The sequence below is a fragment of the Colobus angolensis genome, unplaced genomic scaffold (genome assembly GCF_000951035.1).
Source record: "Colobus angolensis palliatus isolate OR3802 unplaced genomic scaffold, Cang.pa_1.0 Scaffold439, whole genome shotgun sequence".
Lineage (NCBI taxonomy): Eukaryota > Metazoa > Chordata > Mammalia > Primates > Cercopithecidae > Colobus > Colobus angolensis.
The window spans coordinates 1,825,569-1,844,925 of NW_012117810.1; the positions used below are offsets into that span (position 1 = coordinate 1,825,569).

The 19,357-nt window shown below is 50.1% G+C and overlaps 1 protein-coding gene across 1 annotated transcript in view; it reads right to left on the bottom strand.

The window, feature by feature from the left end:
• KCNJ10 (potassium channel, inwardly rectifying subfamily J, member 10) overlaps positions 1–19,356 on the bottom strand; it is a 31,807-nt gene extending 12,451 nt beyond the window's left edge. Inside the window, exon 1 of the mRNA XM_011957210.1 lies at positions 19,176–19,356. The gene's annotated coding sequence lies outside the window, so the exon portion shown is untranslated. The remainder of the gene's footprint in view (positions 1–19,175) is intronic.
• Between the last annotated feature and the right edge of the window lies 1 nt (position 19,357).

Here is a 19,357-nt window from a genome sequence, read left to right on the forward strand (position 1 = left end):
GATCCATTCATTTTGGTTGAAGCGTTGGGAGCACATGAAAGATCTTAATAGGACACACTGGGAAAACAGTGATGTGCTCTGACCCCTCAACACCCTCCTGCTTTGTGGCCAGCCCCTGTGGGTTCCTTCATGGCCAGCTGCAGGGCCAGGGTCAGGTGCAGAACCTTGGCTTCCTCCATGGTGCTCTAGCCTGCTGGTCTTTTCTTTTCTCTTTTCTTTTTTTTTTTTTTTTTTTTTTTCTTTTTTTACGGAGTCTCACTCTGTCTCCAGGCTGGAGTGCAGTGACGCAATCTCAGCTCACTGCAACCTCCACCTCCCAGGTTCAAGCGATTCTTCTGCCTCAGCCTCCCAAGTAGCTGGAATTACAGGCATGAGCCACCATGCCCAGCCGGCCAGCTGGCCACCATGTTGGCCAGGATGGTCTCGATTTCTTGACATCGTGATCCACCTGCCTCGGCCTCCCAAAGTGCTGGGATTACAGGCGTGAGCTACAGCGCCCGGCCTAGCCTGCTGGTCATTCTTCCTTAGAGTCACTAGATGATTTCTGTTTTTTGACTGTGGAGTATTTCCTCTTGCAAATGTTTGGTTCAGGGAAATGGAAGGAGAGATGGAGGGGAACTATCATGTATTGAATGCCTTCTCTAGAGCAGCACTTCATATTTCATCTTTGCAACTCTGTAAAACAAATCTTATTATCTTTGTAGTTACTGCTGAGGAAATTAAGGTTCAGAGAGCTCAGGTGACACAACTTATCGGTAGCAGAGCTGAACTTTGTGCCTCTTTCTGGCTGGATTCCAAAGTCCTTTCCAGCATAACTTCATATTAATACTATAGTTTATTTGCCTTCAGTGAGCAAACTCAACACTCAACAAGCAGACATGGCACCTTAAGCATAGTAAAGGTTAGCAGGAGCCAGACAGGTATGAAAAATTCACCAGCAGTGATGCCCAGATGTATCCAAGGGTTGGAGGTGACACCCTTCCTTCATGGCTGCTTGATCCCATTGATTCTTTCCTAGTTTTGCATGACTTGTCTTTATTCTCCGCACTTCCTTCGTGTGGACTCTCCTCCCAGCGATCTTCTCATCTCTATCAATTGTGCTTCTCTGCTTGTCCTGTCTTGTACTTCATCCTTCCTGTCACTAAAATGTCTCCCCAATCCCTGTCCTCCTTTTCACCTCCCTCTTTGCCTTTGTATTGCCTACACATCTCTCTGGCTTTCCCTTCTTTTCCTTATGGTTTCTCCGGCTTCCTGTATCTCATTCTGGGAATAGTATGCTATCCATCTAATCATAACTCTTGCCTTCAAATTCTTTACCACACTTTATCCTTCTATTCTCCTTCTGTATCCCACAGCCTATTTGTCCATATTAGTAGAGACATTCTAAGCCCCAAAGCCTCCTATTCTTCTCCCTATTTCTTCCCTGTAGAAAAGAGTCTTTTGATTGAAGGATCTGGAAAAGAGATCAGAAATGGAGGCAGATTCCAGGAAGATAGGAACAGTGCCTACTATAGCTATTAACTAATCCATTGATCTTAGGTTTGAAGGTCTTACCAATCACTGGTAAAGACAAATGAATAGGTGGACAGGGACTCAGCTTGCTCTCTGTCCTACTATCTGTCCATCATGCTTAAGAACCCCAGATCCAGCTCTGTTCTTATTCCAACTTTGAGGGCTTACATAATCCTTGCAGTACTTTTCTTCCTTCCCTTCCTCTCCTATCCTTCTCCTTCCTCTTCCATGTTGGGAGAGCCCTGTATGCAGTAGAGGGGTTTTGAGCACTATGTTTCAGCACCTGAGATTAGGCTGGTCTCCACACACATACTTATCTTAGACACTTGAGCTAGGTATCTGTCCATGTCCAGCATTCTGAAGACAGAGTGAGAGATTTAGGCTTAAGGATATGTAAAAGCTGCTCAGAACTAAGAGACAGCACTGCCTGGTGGAACATGCACTGGACTGGGAAGCAAGGAACTTGGGTGCCCATCTCAACTCTGCCACTGACTAGCTGTGACCTCAGTTAAGCCTCTCAGCCTCTCGGGTCTGTATTTCCTTCATTGTGGAATGGGGGTTAGTATTAGTTCCACACATCTCAAACTAGGGCATGCACTAGTGTGCCAGGAGGCACTCAAAGCCACAGGACTAAATTTAGTATATTTCCTGAAGTTATCAATTTTGCTCAGATTTGGAGGGAAAATGCTATTTTAATATTATACCAACAATATACAATGAAGTAGAATAAAAATTTTGAACGGCTTAAGACAAAAAGATTTCAAGGATGTCCAGTGTGTGGCCACTTATGGGCTCATCCCTGTAGATTCTAGGGCACAAATTCCCTCTCCTCTGCTTTTCAGGACACGTTGCGAGGTCAGTCTGGGAGGTGCTATGTTAGAGGATGATTAGGTCACTTTCTGCTGTAAATCTCTATGTCCAGCCCGAGTTGCTCCCACAGCAGTCTGGTCCCACTCCTCCCCCCGGCCTCGGTGGAGAGAGCAAACAGCTACTCAGCCTCCTCTCACCAACCATATTATCTCTTTTTTGGATACCAGTTCCAACTTGAAGAGCTACCTTAGAGTCCTCCAGAAGGAGATCAGTTACTTTGGGATGAAAAAGAAGCACTTCAGGCCTTCCAAGTGTTCTTAATGAGGGTGGGGGAAGAGAAAAGGAAGGAGAAGGGTAAGAGAGGAAGGGCAGGAAGAAAAGCACTACAGGGTTATGTAAGCCCTCAAGGTTGGAAGAAGAATGGAGCTGGATTTGGGGTTCTTTTCAAACTTGATGTCTTTATTCATTAATCCCCCTCCTGGCTTGCCCCAAGGAAAATAAACAAATAGAAATGGAGCCAGATGCACACAAATCTTGAGGTGGGGAAAAAGAGGGCAGTGTGTGTGTGTGTGTCCCAGGGCCTGACTCTCCAGCTGAATCACTGTTGCCTCTGTCTCCCACTCCCTGGTCTCCTTCCCCCTTTCCCTCCCATCCTCTAGCCCCAGCCTGACACTGAGGCCCTGGCCCATGGAAGAATAGGCCTTTCTTCTCTTGTGTCAACGTTTGGAAAGTTCTCATAGTCTGATCAAAAGAAAGGATAAAAGCCTTCAAAGCATTTCCTGGGAGTCTGTAACCTCTGCAGGGCCCTTCTGACCTGCCTGTGTGTTTTCCAGTCAAGAGAGGGAGGGACAAAAGATGGGGCCACATCAGATGTTCTCTGTTTAGACACCACCCCTGCCTGTCAGTGTGAGCTGACCAGGACCTCTGCCCCTTCCTCCACCTCAGTCCCCAAGCGGTGCCTTCTGTCCCCTGCAAGAAAGGCACAGTGTTCTGTAGAGAACTGCCCACAGGGTGGCATCTTGGGGACCCCCTGTTTCCCCGGCTGGAGAAGGAGGACTTCCTGGTTCTTGTGGCAAGTGGGTGCTGCCTCTTTGATGCGCCAGCCCTCTCAACCTTTCACACTACCCCTATTGCACACCCTCCTGAGTCATCACCTCTTCCCAGTACCTGCTGCTAATCATTGTCTGGGCCAGCAAGGCTCAACAGGAGCTGGTCCTTTGTGAGGAGCTTGGCACTAGGCAGAGTTCAACTGAGGACAGAGGCTGTACCACTGTCTCCTCAGCCCCAGTTCCAGCAATCCCGGTAGCCTCCCAGCCTGGCCCCATCTGGGTCCTCACCTCAGAAGAACATCTACTAGGAGACATTAACCCATCCCTCCTCATCTTGACTGAACAGCCAGAAGAATTAGCATCAGTGCTAAGAGTCAACTGGAAGCAATGGCATCTATAGAAATAACTCTTGTTGCTATTGTTCCTATTGTTACCACTAAGACATGAAATGCTGAAAAGTTTCCCAAGGACACTAGGGAAAATCTCAAGAGGGTCCAAGCTAGGTTAGGGAGAGTCAGGGTGATAAACAAGAAGTCTGTTCAGGACCCTCCTTCCTGTGTCAACTCTGCCTGGATCTCCAATCAGTCATCACTTGGCCTAGGCCCTGAGATTCCCTATAGGGAGAATCCATACCCAACTTATCTCCAAAGATACTGGTTGAGGGGATCAACCTAATTTAGGTATCAGAAGTATTTTTTCAGGCAGAGCCCCTCAAGAGAGTATACCCCCACCCCTAGTCTCTGCAAAGGGGGCTGGTCAGGTTGCAGATGGGGAGTGTGGAAGTGGTGGAGGTGAAAGGGAACTCCTGCAAATTTCGAGCTTCACCAGCGATTTGCCACCCCATGCGGAAGACTGACCTCCCCACCATCAGGGGATGGGGCTCCCCAGTACCTTGGGGCCACCCTCACCTTTGCAGTTGCCTGTCTCATAACCTCACAGCCCCTACCCCCACTCCAGCTCACTCCGTTTACTATTAGGTTGAATTCTATGAAATCGTCCATTTAATACATGGGTTCCCTATTGACAATATCAAAGGGTTCAATTTAATAATACCTAATAACAATAAAAATAACAGTAACAATCACCTCTGTAATACGGGGTTTTGAAGTCTACAAAACACTTGCACAAATTCAGAATTACTCCATTTGCCCCCACAGCCACTCTGGGGGGCAGTTAAAGCAACAGGAAGCAAGAAGCTCTCTCCAGTGTCACAGCTGAACTTCCCATCATTAAATCCAAGGGAGTCTTCTCAGCCCTTGACCCCAGCAGTCTCTGCTGCACTTGAGACTGATGACTGACTGGTCTGTACTTAACACTCTCTTTTGGCTTTTATTGAGGTGTGGTGGGAATCCACTGATTTTATCCACCTTGATTAGCCGTTAAGTAGCTCTGCTATTTCTAGGCTTTGTGATTTGGGGCAAATCACTTAAACGTATGGGTTTCTATTTCCTTTATCTGCAAAAAGGCCTAATAATACAGAGGTGATGGGAGAGTTCCATGTGATCATATGTGTCAGAATGCTGCATGTGTTGTGAACACTACACGTGTGCACAGTCTCACCGTTACTCTCAGACACCGTGTTCTCAGGGTTCTCTCTCTACTGCTCTGTTTATTTTGGATCATCTCTCTTGCTCTAATCTCTCCTCTGCACCTTAAGTGTTAGTGTTTCTCAGGAATCCATCCACCCTTGGCTCTCATCCCTGACCACTGTCCTCCATCTTCCTCAACTGTTTCCCTGCTCCGTGGATTCCACATCACCTCTGCCCTGTGTATCCAAGTACTTACAGGCTCCCCCTATCTGGAGCATTCCAATTTTAACATGTTCAGACTCAGTGTCCTGTCTCCTCAAAAGAGTCTCTTTTGTGTTTTCCTTCTTGCTCACAGAATTACTCTCCACTAGGTGCACAAGCCTTAGAATTACCCCTGCTTTCTCACTTCCCCCTCATCTGATTGGTAACTAGGTCCATCAATTCTGTCTTCACGACTTCTCTTCAGGTCCATTGAGGCTGCCCTAGTTCATTCACCTGAGGTGTTGCAATGGTCTCCTGGTCCTCCTGCAGCCAAACTCACTGTGCTCACCTCAGTCCTTGGCTGCCTCAGTACACACATTCTGACCCCATCACTTGGCTTTAAATTCTTCAATGAGTTCCAACAGCTTTGGTGATGAAATTCAAACTTCTTGGCAAAATCCTTCAATGTCTGACTCCTTACTCTTCACAGCCTCCCTGGAATATTTTCCCTATGCAGCCCATATTCTAGCCACGTGGAACATAGCCTGTGCTCCACTTGTCTGTCTCCATGTCTTTGCTCAGGCAGCTCACTCTACCTAGAACACCCTCTCCCTGCTCCCAGACTCCCCTCAAGACTGCTCTCTTCCCTTTTAAATCCTCTTCCTCCTTCAAGGCTCTGCCCCAATGCCCTCTCCACTGTGCAGCCTTCCCCACCTCCCACGTAGAAAGAGTTACTCTCCCTCTATGTTCCCGGGACATTTGCCACATCATCCTTTGTTCTTCTCTAGAGATTGTGAGCTCTTTAAAGGCACAGACTGTATCTTAGTCACCTTTGTAAGCTGTTACCTTTAAATTTAACCTAATTGGTTGGTATAGAGGAAGGAATTAGAATCTCTGGGTGATTCTGGGCTAGGAATGTCAACTATACAGCATGTAAGCCATCACTCATCACCACACCACCCCTTAGCAGATAACACTAATTCATCGCAGTGCTTTTCTTCTGACAACCTCAGAATCATCCACAATATGGTGATACAGAGAGCCATTTTCAATCAAATGTAGTTAGCCCAACAAATGAAACCTATTTCTTATCCTAGCATGTCTGAGTCACAAAGTTCCCTATGTATTCTTCTTTCCTGCTACTTGCCATCCTGTCTGTGTCACTTACTGGCTATGGGAACTTCAGTCAATCTCTTAATCTCTCTAGGGTTCAGCTTCCTCATCTAAGGAGGCAATAAAACCTTCCATTATGTGGTCAGGATTACATGATTTAAAGTATATGAAATCTGTAAGGCCCTTATGCAAATAAAGATATTACTATTATCCTACTTTGCAGATGAATGAAAAATATTACTGAATTAGGGAAACTAAGGTTCAGGGACATAAAGTCACTTGCTGACATTTATTTAATGGCAAAACCAGACCCTGTGTCTCCATATCCTGTGGGCTTTTCCCTCACATTACCCTTCCACACCCCAGTGGCCTTGATGATGCTCAAGTTACACCATCCCTTCTATCTCCTTTCTCCAGGTGAGTTGTGGAGTAAGATTTACTCTAGCCCCAGAATTGAAGGGGACTTCCAACCCACTATTCTTTATCCCACCTCTCTATAATTCCTCCAAAACCCTCTCAGCCTGCCAAGAGGTGGGCAGGTGTGTGCTGAGGATGCTGAGTAGAGCCAAGTTCCTTAATTACTATCCTTCAGCCTCTCACCCTCTTGTCTGCCCCCAGCCTCAGGGGTATCAGGCAGCTGGCAGCCTTCTCAAGGCCCAGGATGACCAGGGCCCTGGAGATAAGGTTCTTGGGGTGAAGACTACTGAGTTGTCACCTGATCTACCAGAAGAGTTTGAGAAACTAAGGAGGGAATGATGAGACCTATTCCTTGGAGTCCCAGGGCCACGACAGTGTTCTCCACCTGAGAGAAGAGGGAGAGGCTGACCAGATCCCAGCTGAATTGCCCTTCTCTGTACACTTTCCTGTCTTTGAACTTGAAGTGGTGTTGGCTGGAAATGAGGGGTGGCTTGGACCTAGTTGGTGGAGGGCCCAAGAGATAGTGGCGGGTAGGGGAGGCAGAAGAGCTACTCCCCATTGTGAGAGCACCCCCAGAGCCGGCTCCTGTAGAGGTTTTTTCATCAGCTCCACGCCTTCCAGGAAGGATCATCGCCATCTTCCCAAACAGAGAACCTTTTCTGGACTGCTTCTTAATCTGTATTTTGTTCATCTTTTATCCTTCTCAGTGCCTGCTATTTCTTGACTTAAAAGAGCCTGTAGGATTGATGTTCTACATAACTTTTCCTCCTTCAGGCCCCCTTTTCCATGTGCCACCCACTTCATCCTTCGGAAGTCCTTCCTCTGAGCTTCCCATTGAAGTTTCAACGTTTGGACACTTGGGGGCACTGAGTCAGCCTCCTTGGCAGTCTTCTCTCTAGTTTCCCTAGCTCTTCTCTGCAGGCTGCACTCAGCCCCACCCTGTCAACACTCTCCCTACTCTCTACAATGAGAGGGGCAGATGGGGAAACTGAGGCCCACAGTGGGAGTGCTTAGTAGGAGTGCCTCAGTGATAGAAATCTAGAGTCTTTTGTGGAAGGTACATCTCTCTCTAGTGGTGGGAAAGGACAGAGGCAGAAAACTTCAGGCCTAAGCCAAAACTTGTCCAGAGGCAGACAACTCTGAACTTAAAGCTTCTCCCTGCACTGGCCAGGTCATCCTGGGGAAGCCCAATGCTTCCTTGTGTTTGTGTGACCAAGGACAAGAGAAATTAGTCTTGGGAGAAAGGATGAACGAAAAGTAGTAAAAAGAGGAAAGGAAGTGGAGGGACCCTATCTCTGAAGCCCTTAGAATCACAGGTGGAACAGAGTCCTATATGACCTCCCTAGCATCAGTGTTATCTATCTGTACGCCCCCACTTCACGCATGCACCATGTCCCCAGCCGTACGAAACCTCTCAGTTCTTGAACAGACCAAGCTTTATTTTTAGCAAATAATGGGGCCTCTTTCATGGAACACTGTTCCTCTCCCACTTTGCTTAATTTCTCTTCCCCTTTAGGCCTCAGCTTAGATGTCACTTTCTCTGGAGAGCCTTTCTGGATGCCCCCACCCGCAACGTGGGCTGCCATCCCCTGTGTTCCCACAGTACCATGAACTTCCTACCTCAGGCTGTACAGTGCACCAGGCATCGTGCTGGGTGCTCCATGCCGTGCTTCATCCTAGCCTCCCTAGGAGGGCAATAGCATTGCCCTCAGATGAACGGGTGGAAACTAGACTTACACGGGTTAACTAACTTGCCCAGGTGGACTGCTCATAAGGAGTGCACTGCAAGTCGAACCCAGGCCTGCTTAAACCTGCTTAAAGTCTGGGCTTCTCAACTTGCCACTGGACTGTGTCACAGAGTGTTCATGCTGGGAAGCCCTCTGTGGTCATCACATATAATCCCCCCATTTTACTAAAGAGGAAGGCAAGGCCTAGAAAAGCTGGGTAACTTTCCCAAGATCACACTGCTAGCTGGTAGCTCATGTTATTTTACATCAGAATCACAGCAACAACCCTGGCCTTCTTCTTCATCTCAACTTCTGTTTTCCTACAAGATCCTTTTCCTCACCCTGGGGTCCCAAAGTGCCAGCTTCTGTGGAGCCAGCCTTGGATCCCTATCCACAGAAGCTCTTCCCCAGCCAACCCAGCCACAGCCTATTATCTTCAATCTGGCCCTCCCACCTAGTAGGTTTCAGGGTCTCCCTCATCTCTGCAGTAGCTGGCCCAACAAGAAGAGGTGGAATAAGCCGCAAATAGTGAGGTCCACAAGGAGGAGGCATTCAGTGATGCTCTTACTGGGCTCTGTGGAAATGATCAAGGGATTCCTTTGAGGCCACTGGAAACCCCATGGGGGCTCTGAGAGTCATTGGAACTATCTTCCAGGCCACGCAAGCTTTGTTCAGTAGGTGACTAAAGGGGGACTTTTCCTTCTCATCAGGGCAATGAGTTATCCACCTCTTTCTATCCCTCCCCTTATGCCCAGGGAATTCTTCCAATTAAGTCAAAATTTACCTGTTGGTATCCGAGCAATTTCTTCTTATTTGTACCCTTGATGGAGCTGGAGACCCAGAGGTACTCTGTATCTGTCATTCATATTCAGAGAATTGAGCCTCTTTCCCTGACAGGTGTCCTCTCAGCTCCCTTTCCTTCTTGGGGCTCCTGTTTCCTGCATGAAGAGCAGCCTCTGACCCTCACTCAGAGAAGTCTAGGGAGCTCACCACCACTCTGGGAGGCAATCTTTCAACTTTTTACTTATTCCTTATTCACATTCCTCCCTTAAGAAGGAGGATGGGGTAGGGATGGCATGAGGACGCTGACTAGATACAGAACTAGATTCAGAGATGAGTGTCTCACTGTCCTCTGTCTCATGTAGTAACTAACTGCCTGAGCACAGCAGGGAAAGCTGAAGTTATACATTGGGAAGTTCTCTTTCTCCAGTAGGAAATATTTGGAGGCAAAAGAATCATGCCAGAGTATAAGGGCTGGGGGAGGCATGTTCCTGCACAAAGGAAGACAGATGGATGAGGCAGCTTAAGGAGAATCCAGTAGCCAGAGAGGAAGCATTCTAGATGGGGGAAGGGAGAAGGATAGAAGGGCCCTGAGGTTCTCCCATACAATTGTGATGTGAGGAAACATCATGGAGATTAGCACTTAATAATATTTGCTGATGACCAACCCAATATCAGCTTACTTCTCTATCTAACAGAGTTTCTGCAACCATGACCCCATCCACCCTCCCAGGCCCCAGCACACCACTGTGCAGTCAGCCCTCAAGTCTCTGGGATCCCAATGGGCCTTCCTGTCTTCCCTTTTTAGGGCATCTGCCCCTGACTGCTAGAAGATGCTCTGGACCAGAATAGCAGGCGAGCCATAGATACAGCCTACAGATTCTCGTGCAGACATAGGATAACAACTGGGAAGGCCAGTGCTAGGCAGCATGAAGGACTTATAATTGATAGAAATCCCCAACTCCAAACCCTAGCTAAGAAGGCTGTGGGGTTACTTTCCAGTGATCCAGAATTCGTAGCAGAAGTGGGGCTGGTAGGAGGGTGGGAAGTGAAAGGAGGTAGGCTCACTCTGTCTAGGGGTAGTGCAAGGGTCAAGGTGACTTTCGGAGGTTCTTTCTAGACCCAGAAGCCCACTTAAGGCTCCTAGACCCGTTCTCACCACCCCTTCCCCTCACCATGCCCCCACTCCTTCCCAAAAAAGGTGGCTAAAAGAAAGCTCTGCTGGAAATGTAGATAGGGTTGGGGGTGGGGTCATCTGAGCAAAACCAAGAGACAAATACTTGGGGGAAAAAAACACAAAAAAGCTAGAGGTGAGAGACCTCCATTCTAGTCCCAGCCTTGCCACCAGCTGCCTGGACACCATCATCTCACCTCTCAGAGCCTTTCTGGGAAAATGATAACTGTTCCATCTACCTCCCAGGGCCAGGAAGGGCTAGGAAATACCTACGTGCCCTGGGCAAAGGCAAAGACAGACACACTGGACCTGTGCCAGCGAGGCCAGGTGGGGCTTTCGTTATTCACACAGAGCTCAGTCCAGGATACTTGACTCTGCTCTGGGGTAGGGGGCCTGCCCACCTGACTGTCTCCATGGTTGGAGCAGGAATGGAAGCCATGCTTAGAGTGCAGCAGAGGCTGTGTCCATGGTTAACGTATAAGCAGGTGCGGTCTGGGGCAGCAGGACATTTTCAGCCCCAGGGCCACATTCTTAAGGTCACAACAAGTGCAAACTTGTTATAACCTGTGTCAGAGCAGCAGAGGGCAGCAAGGGCATGGGGGGAAGGGACAGGGTGCTGAGATGCCTGCAGCCGTGGAGGGGTGCAAAAGGGAAGAGGGTGGGGTGGGGGGAGGGTGGGTGTGCAGGTGCATATGCCAGGCGGTGGTGGTGTGGACGTGCAGTCTGTGTGCTGGGCTCAGTGTGTTTTGTCTGGGCACATCCATTTGAGTGTGTGTTGGGAGCCGTGTGTGGGGCCGCAGAGATGAGTGTATGCCTGTGTGTCTCTGCATATATGAGCCTCGGGGAGTCCTGTGGTGGGAGGAAGAGAAGTGGCAGCCACAGGCCCAGGCTGGGCATATGGAACCGAGGAGTGGGCAGGCTCTGAGCGCCCCTTCCCCTTCTCAGGCCTCACAGAACCTGCATTCCAACTCCCCCACAGACTGCCCCTGCCCCTGTGAGCCTAGGGCCTCTCCCCTCTGTGTGCCCTCTGCAGCCTGCCCTGTCAAATGCCCATCTCCCCAGCCTGCCCAGAGAGTGGGGGGGTTGCCTCCTGCCCATCCCCTCTGGCCCAGGGCCCACTCCCCCGTGCTCTCTGGGCCCTCCGGACACTGAGGCAAAGGGGGGGTGGTGGGGGAGGCTCTGAAAGCAGGTGACTGTTTGGGGGAACTAGGGGACAGAGCCCCCATTGTGCCCGCCCCGGAGCCGCCTCAATGGAGCTCCCTGGCACAAAGGGGCTTTGACAATGGGCAGGACATTAGTATGCAGAGCCAGCCCCTCAGCCCTCTCCCTGTCCCACAGCCCAGGGGCGGGAGCTGGGGGACTGCTGGTAGAGGGTGAGGGGAGCCCAGGACTGAGACTGAGGAGATCTTGGCCCACAGGGGCTCCCCTGGGGGCACTGCCCAGGAGACAGGGGAGGAGACTAGACTAGGGCCTCCAAACCTGCCACTCGCCAGAAAGGACTTTCCAAATGGAAAAAGCCACAGGGACTGGTAGGAGTGGAGGGGGAGGGGCTGCGGGACGCCAGGCCCCTTGGTCCCAGGCTGGGCTCTAGAAAGAAGTGGGTGGGCAGTCTGAGTCCTCCCACGTTTTACCTCAGTTTTACCATCTATGCAAAGGAATTGTGTGGGCAGGAGAAGAAAAACGGAGTAATACATAGCAAGTTCTCCAACCCCAGCAGAAAGGGCATGTGCTCAGGGTTTGGGATCTTTGGGGTTCTACTTACTTGGGGTGCCACCTTCTTTGAGATCTCCATCTGCTGTGGTTCTGGAGGCTGAAGAAGCTACTACAGGGGAAGCAGGGGTTAGAGACAAGAGTCGCCTCCCACCTGTGCTCTTCCAGGGAATTCAGCCTGAACTAATGAAGGTGGAGCTGGAAGTCCAGCTCAGGGGAATTTGGCTGAAGGACCAATGAGCCAAGACTAGCTCTTCCCAGTATGTGTCTATCTCCCCATCTGCCTCCTCCTGTTCCACAGTCTGTGGGGAGAGGCTTCCCTTCTCCTGCCCAGGGAACCCCAGCAGGCACCCCTATCCTCATTAATGCCCTTAGCACCACCAACTGCCTTTTTCAAGGCACCATGTTGTGCCTTGTGGGGCCTCAGCACAAAGGGCAGGGCCAGAAGGCGCGATCTGGGGAGAGACTCCTGGGCCTTGTGTGGTGGGACAGCTGAGAGGAGGGCAGTGAGCAGAACTGAGCACCTCATGAAAAGCAGGGTCGCCCAATCACAGACTTCCTACGAGCCCCAGGAAGAGAAGGCCGGGGGCACTTCACAGAACTGCTCCCCACAAGGAAAGACAAAACAATCTCTGGGCTTGAGAATGTCTTCCTGGCTTTCTTTCTCCTCCTTTCAGTTGCTGTCAGTGTCGGAAGTTCTCCCTGCTATCTGCCCTCAAGGCTTCCCACTGTACTGCCCTGGTCCTGGGCTCACCTGAGATTGCTGGGAAAAGAAAGGTAAGGTCTGCTTCCTTCCCCGTCTCAGGACCCTGCTCCTCCACTCTCCACAAAAAAATTCTGGCGGGGAGAGCAGAGATAGAGCTAGGCCTTAGAACTCCTGGGTTCAGGGCCCAGCAACCCTGTCGACCCCCTCTGGGAACTTGCACAAGTCACTCTCTGGGCTGAGCTCGTATGTGTAGCATTGGATGGATCTCCTCTGCAGCTCCCTGTCTTCAGGACAATGCGCAGTGGATTCAGGGGCAAGACTCCAGAATGTAATGATATCTCACATCATTGAGCACTACACTGAGCCCTTTCCTATTAGGTCATTTAATTCTCAGCAACTCTAAAAGTGGGTGATTTTTAAAGCCCCATTTTACAGATGAGAAAACTGAAGCATAGAGATATTAATAATTTGCCCAAGGCCACGTAGCTGGTGAGTAGTAGAACAGAGGTAGAACTTACATGATGAACCACTACCCCATACTACCTCCCTAGTGAGAACATTCAAAAGACCATGGCAGCTGAAGGAAATCAGCCAGGACATTCAAATTGGCCCAGGTTTTTGAAACTGTCTTCTGAGGTTCCTCTAGACTAGCAGTTCTCAAAGTATGCTCCCTGGACCCTTTCGGAGGGTTCCTGGGAGTTCCTGAGACCCTCCTGGAGGCTCTACAAAGTCAAACCTGTCTTCATAATGATGCTAACAATACAATATTTGCCCTTTTCACTTTCATTATTTCATAGTGTTCAGCAGAGTTTTCCAGAAGCTACATGACATATGATATTGCAACATACTAAATGCAGAAGCAGATGAGAAACCAACTGTCTTTGATTAAGCCAAACATTTAAAAAGATTCATGAAAATATAAGACAATGTCACTCTTCTTATTAATTTTTTGTGTGTTTACTTTGGAAAATACAGCTGTTTTTCATTAAAAATACATCATTTTGTTAACATGCAATAGTTAATAATTATTTCATGTGTCCCAGTGTTCATTTCTAACAGTACATATTCATAAATAGAACCCACACAAACCAAAGCTCTCTGGAGTCTCCAGTAATTTTTTAGAATATAAAGTGGTCCTGAAGTCAAAAAGTTTAAGAACCAGTGCTCTAGACTCTAACACACTCACCCTCCCCTCTTACCAGTTGCCCATATCTTTTTTATCACAGGGTCAACCGGGAGGTTTAGACATGTGGAGAAGGAGTGTGCCTGGCTCTACCAGTTGGAACTGGGATCAGAGGTGGAGCTGAGGAGGCTGGTCCAGGGAGAATGCCACACTAAGAGGTCAGACCTATACCTCACTTGGGAGGTGACCCCACGTCTCCCACCTTGCAAGCCCCTGCTCAGAGGCATGCTCAGGACAATGGGGCTGCCTCAGACTAGACTCTGAACCTTTATCCCCCTTTTTCACTCCAGACGCTGCTGCTGACAAGCCCAGCATCGGGCTGGAGTCAGAGCGCCCTGGCAAGGGGAGAAAGGCTCTCTGGGGCCTACATACCTGCATTTGTGTGGGGGGGTGGGTGGAACAACAATGCTTAGAAGACTATAAATTGGGTGTTCTAAGGCTTGTAATCTTAGGGTGAAGCCTTGTCTACAGGATGGGGTTGTTGGTAGGAGAGGGGTTTCTCTTGAGGTCTCCTATAAAATTAGACAGTAGGATCCTATACACAACCTGCTGCAGGATGCTCACATAAACCTCCAAAGTCAGGCTCCTCCCCCAAGAATAAGCAATCAGAAATGTGTCCTACCTAGAGTCAAACTGGACAGTAGCTACTTTGTATCTTAGGAGCCAGGCCCTTTGGTGGGTGCCAGAGGGTCCAAAGAGAGAAGAGATGCTTTTGCCAATCTGACAGAGACACAGACCCTACCCTAGAGGAAACCCCGGCTAATGAGGGAGACAAGATGTCTCCTCCAACATCGCCATGCATGTGGAACCCTGGGCCGAGTCGCAGATGCAAGTGACAAGCAAGATGGCAGAGCAGAGAGGGAAACAGGAGAATCGAGGTCTGTGGGAGGGGTGAGACTTGGAATGGCCTTTGTGAGGGCCCAGAGTGCGGGGAGGAGCATGGCTCAGAGACTGCCTGGGATATGCTCCCCAGGAACAGGGTCTGAAGAGTGCAGTTCACAAGATGTGGGGCTGGAGGGGATGGGAGAAAGGCATAAAGTCTCTTGAAGACTGTGATTGGGAAATTTTTATCCAATGCCAATGGATGCGTCTGGGTAGGGAAAAGACAAGATAAAACTGATGCTTCATGATGACAATTCCAGTGATAATTTCATTATAGGGTACAGGGAAGGAATCGAGGAGAGAGGGGACTGGAGTCAGAGAGGTCATTAAGGAGGCTGCTGTGGGCATCCAGGCTGATGAGATGAACAGGCCAATCAGGAGATACAAGAAGAGGAGGGCATATAAATCTGAGAGAAGTTGTGGGGGCAAACCTGGGCTGGGAGAGGGAGAGGCAGGATGAAGAAGAAAAGAGTGATAGGCAGGGCCATGGGAGTAGGAATGAGATGTGAGAAGTTGCTGAGAATGGGAAAAGAGACTATTTGGTGAAAGCTCAACAGCTCAGTTCTCATTTGTTGAATCTGAAGACAGGACATCTGCTTGGCAAAAACTTGTGGAAAACAGGGGCTGTCGGTGTGGAGACCCCACCTCAAGCAAGGCCCAGCCTATTGGAATCAAGGGAGGAACTTCATCTTAAACTACTTGATACTTCTTCTACCTTCCCAAACTCCAGAAGGGTGGGAAGAAAAAACCTAGTACAGAATCTCAAAACAAAACCAAACCCACAATGAAGGGCTGGGACAAAGCCTAGGAACCAGGAAAGATGACAGAGTAGAAAACGTTAGAGTGATGGGAGAAACGTAGTGGCCCACAACTCCACTTTTTACAGACTAAGGACCATTCCAAGCCCTTTATGATAGTCACTGTGCATCCTCACAGCAGTTATGAGCCCTATTGTGAGGATGAGACTTCTTTAGCTACTAAGTGGTAAACTAGGACTGAATCCCATAAAGTCAGACTCCAAGGCCGTGCTCTTAACCGTAGTGCCTGCTGTCTCTCAGAGCGGAAAGTAACCCTGGAACAGCAAGAGAGAGGTGCAACAGTTACCCAGGAGAGGCCCCTGACAGTTGTCACAATAATCCCTGTGCTCTGAGCTCCATCACTCCTCTCGGAAGCTTTAAGGATGGCTTCTTTGTTTGGGGATTTAGTTGGTGGTTTTTGTTTTGTTTTGGTTTAATTTTTTGGTCCAGAAAGTGGTCTCTCTTTCTTTCCCAGTCTCCATTTCAAATGTCTTTCCTTTTCTGGGATGTGCTTCCTGAGATCTAACCTAAGTCTTTCCAGCTACAGCCACAATCCTTTCCCCAAGTCTTCTGCCATCTGAAAAGTTGCACAATGGCCACGTATACTCTTTCTGTGCTGCACCTTGTTGGAGGCTGGAGGTCTGATTCAGTCCTCTCTAGCTCCTGCTTCTCCAACCTCCTTCTCCATGCCACAAAGTTCTGTTCTTACTTCTCTCTCACATTCCAGAGCCAGTCCCTCCCTTCCCCCACTACCTCAAATCCAGGCTTCAAGCTGGCAGACACCCACGGGAGGGCATTTCCCACAATCCCTTTCTCTTTGCCCTTTCAAGGTTCTGATGGGGGGAGGGGAGGAAGAGGGGCCACCAGATGCACTCTCTCCATAAAGAATGGTGGCAAACATGTAGGCTAAACTCAGATGAGGGAAGAAAAGCATTGAACTCAGCCTGCCAGAGAGTCTGAAGTGACATGACAAACTCTCATTCCCAGGAGCTGCCCAGCCAACCACCCATCATTGGGTGCTAGAACACTTAGATTTTAAATCTCCCTTTCCTCTCCAATCTTTCTGTAGTTTCTTCTCAATGATGTGCCTTGGCTGATTCCTTCTCTGCCCCCTTCCAGGGCCCCACTGCTATCCTGGACAGTTTGGCCTCAGCCTGGACAGTAGCACTGACCAGTCAGGCAAGAGAAGAATCTAGGCCGAGGAAGGGAGGGAGAGTGGAGGTTTTTTTCTTCCGCCCTAAATAACCTGTGGCAGGAAAGTTTAGGGACTCCATTGCCCAGTGTCTCTTTTCCTCCTGACCAATGGCAGGAGGCTCAGCCTATCTTTCCATCTTGTGTGCAGAAACCAAGCATTTTACTAGGAGGCTCAGGAGTATCCTTTGAGGAAACAGATCTTTCTACATGACCCACCCGCTAGAGCTTTAAACGCCCATCCCACCAATCACAGAACGATTCCAGAGGACTTCATCTGAGCCCACTATGATCCAAGTGTCCCAGCCTCTCTGGTCCCTAGGAAGGTCAAGGGAAGGAAGGTCCCTGGGTCCTCTGCCAGTCACTTCCTTGTAGCTCACGCCAACCAAGCTGGAGCTGTAAATGAGCTTACACACAGTGATGCAGGTGGGAGGGAGCTAGAATGTGGTTCAATGGGGCACATGGAGGAGGTGGGGGATACCAACGTGCAGATCACTAATCGCCTAACACAAACATATGCACCCATAGACTGGATGTGGGTCAGATGTTTTTTTTCCTCAGGGTAAGGGACAGCAGAGGGGTTCTGCATTAGAGCCACAGAGGGACTGGAACCATAACCCTGCTACCCCTGCCACTCCCACTCCCCACCCACCCTCCATCAGTGGAGTCATTGCCATTTGATATCCGCTGAGACAACTTGGCTGCTCAGGCTCTGGGTGGGGGGTGGGGGGATGGCTCAGAAAACAGCAGCTCCTTTCAGGACCCAGGTTGGCAAGGGCTTTGGGAGGCTGGACTGGCCCAGATCACCCCCCAACGCACTCTCCCTCCCTTCCTCCCTTGCCACCACCACCAAAGGACTTGGGGGAGGCAGTGGGGAAAGGAGTTGGCACTGCCTGGGCCGTGCCTATTGCCTCCGCAATCCAGCCCTGGACCCTCTCCCTGGCATGATGCCTTCCGTCCCCCTCCTCCCTCATTTCTTCCTCCCTGAAGAACCAGTTATGAGTCAGGATGCCTGGTTCCTTACAAACTTGGTCCCCCATACCCAGTCTATCCCCAGAGAAATGTACAAGCCCTACCACTTGGCACAGGATGGTACCCACCATCATGCCAGGAATATGTTCAAAAATCCTTGGAGATTAGGGAGAGAGTTTCAGGATGAAACTAAATTGAACTCAGTGGTGGCTGCTCACCCCTCCTGGGGCTGACTTCATGACAACCACTCCAGGCCCTCCTCAGCACCCTTAAACAAGGCCATCTCTCACACAGAGGCCCTAAATCTCCTGTCATTATCTCCCTCCCACCCAGACAGCCTAAAGCAATCCCAGTGGGGAGAAAAAAAATTCAAACACCACAGCAAGAGCAGACTGGCCAAACATCTTTAGTCAGAATTTGTATTGGTAAGCCACAGAAGCAGGCTTTAAGCACTGACCTATTTGGGGTCCAAATCTGCACCAGCTTCTTCAGCATCTCCACTTCCCCATCTGCCTCACCCTGCCTGGGGCACTCACTGGAATTAAACCTCAAGACACCAGAACCCACCCCCACTTTTTCCCAGTGTTGTCCTTCTACCCATTCCTGGGTTCAGCTCTCCTCCCCCAAATCAGGAAGTTCCATCCTTCATGTCTTCCGTAACACAGGTGCCCTGGGTTACTTCTGGTGAGAGGAGGAATGGAATGGGAAGGGGCATCTCCGTCTGGAGGGTGAGTTTATAGAACCCAATCTGCCCTTCTCACTCTAGCAGAAGTGGCCTTGCTCCTTTCCTTCTGGAAATCTCAGTCTGAAACAGCTGGGGTGAGGGTGAGGGGCAATGAGGAGGGATGTCTTAAAATGGGAGCCACTCAGAATGGAAGGAAGAGATTGGGTGGGCAGGGGTCTGGGGCACACCAGGCTTTGGTGTCTCCCCGGTCTAAGCTGCCAGTATCTGTTTCTCTCCCCATGTGGGAACTAGAGATCGTGGGTGTCACTATGTGATTGTCACTGTATGGGGAGTGGGGGAGGGGCTGGGGATGGGAGTAACCTGTCCATATGGGGAGGAGGGCGCACTGTCTGCTGTGCCTGTGTATGGGGTGCCAGGTGATGTGTGGTTGTCACTGAATATTAACTAGAGGAGCGGGGATGCAACTGGTGGTCTGCCCAGTGGGAAGGGGCATGGGGAAAGCCCCTTCCTTAGATGAAAGGGCTGAGGTGACCAGCCTGGCTAGTTTCCTCGTGGGGAGCCCTTCCCAGGAGGCTCAGTTTGGGACTGCCCAAGGCAGGAGGCAGGGGAACAAGACGGTACCGCTGAGGCCAGGCAGGGTAGGGACTAAGGAGCTGGGACCCCGATGTCTCTGGAGAGTTAGGGGGACAGGACCCGGCCGGGGCGGCAGAACTCCTTCATCAGGACCAGGGTCTTACCTTGGGTCCGAGGTGGAGTGGCCCCTTGGATGGGCCGCGGGGCAGCGGGACAGATGGACTGACGGGGCGGACAGGAGTAAGGAGCAGAGCTGTGCGACGGGCCGGGCCAGGACTCTTAAACCCGGAGCTGGGATCAGATAAGCGCTAGTCCGGGGGGCCGGGGCCGGGGTCGGGCCGGCCGG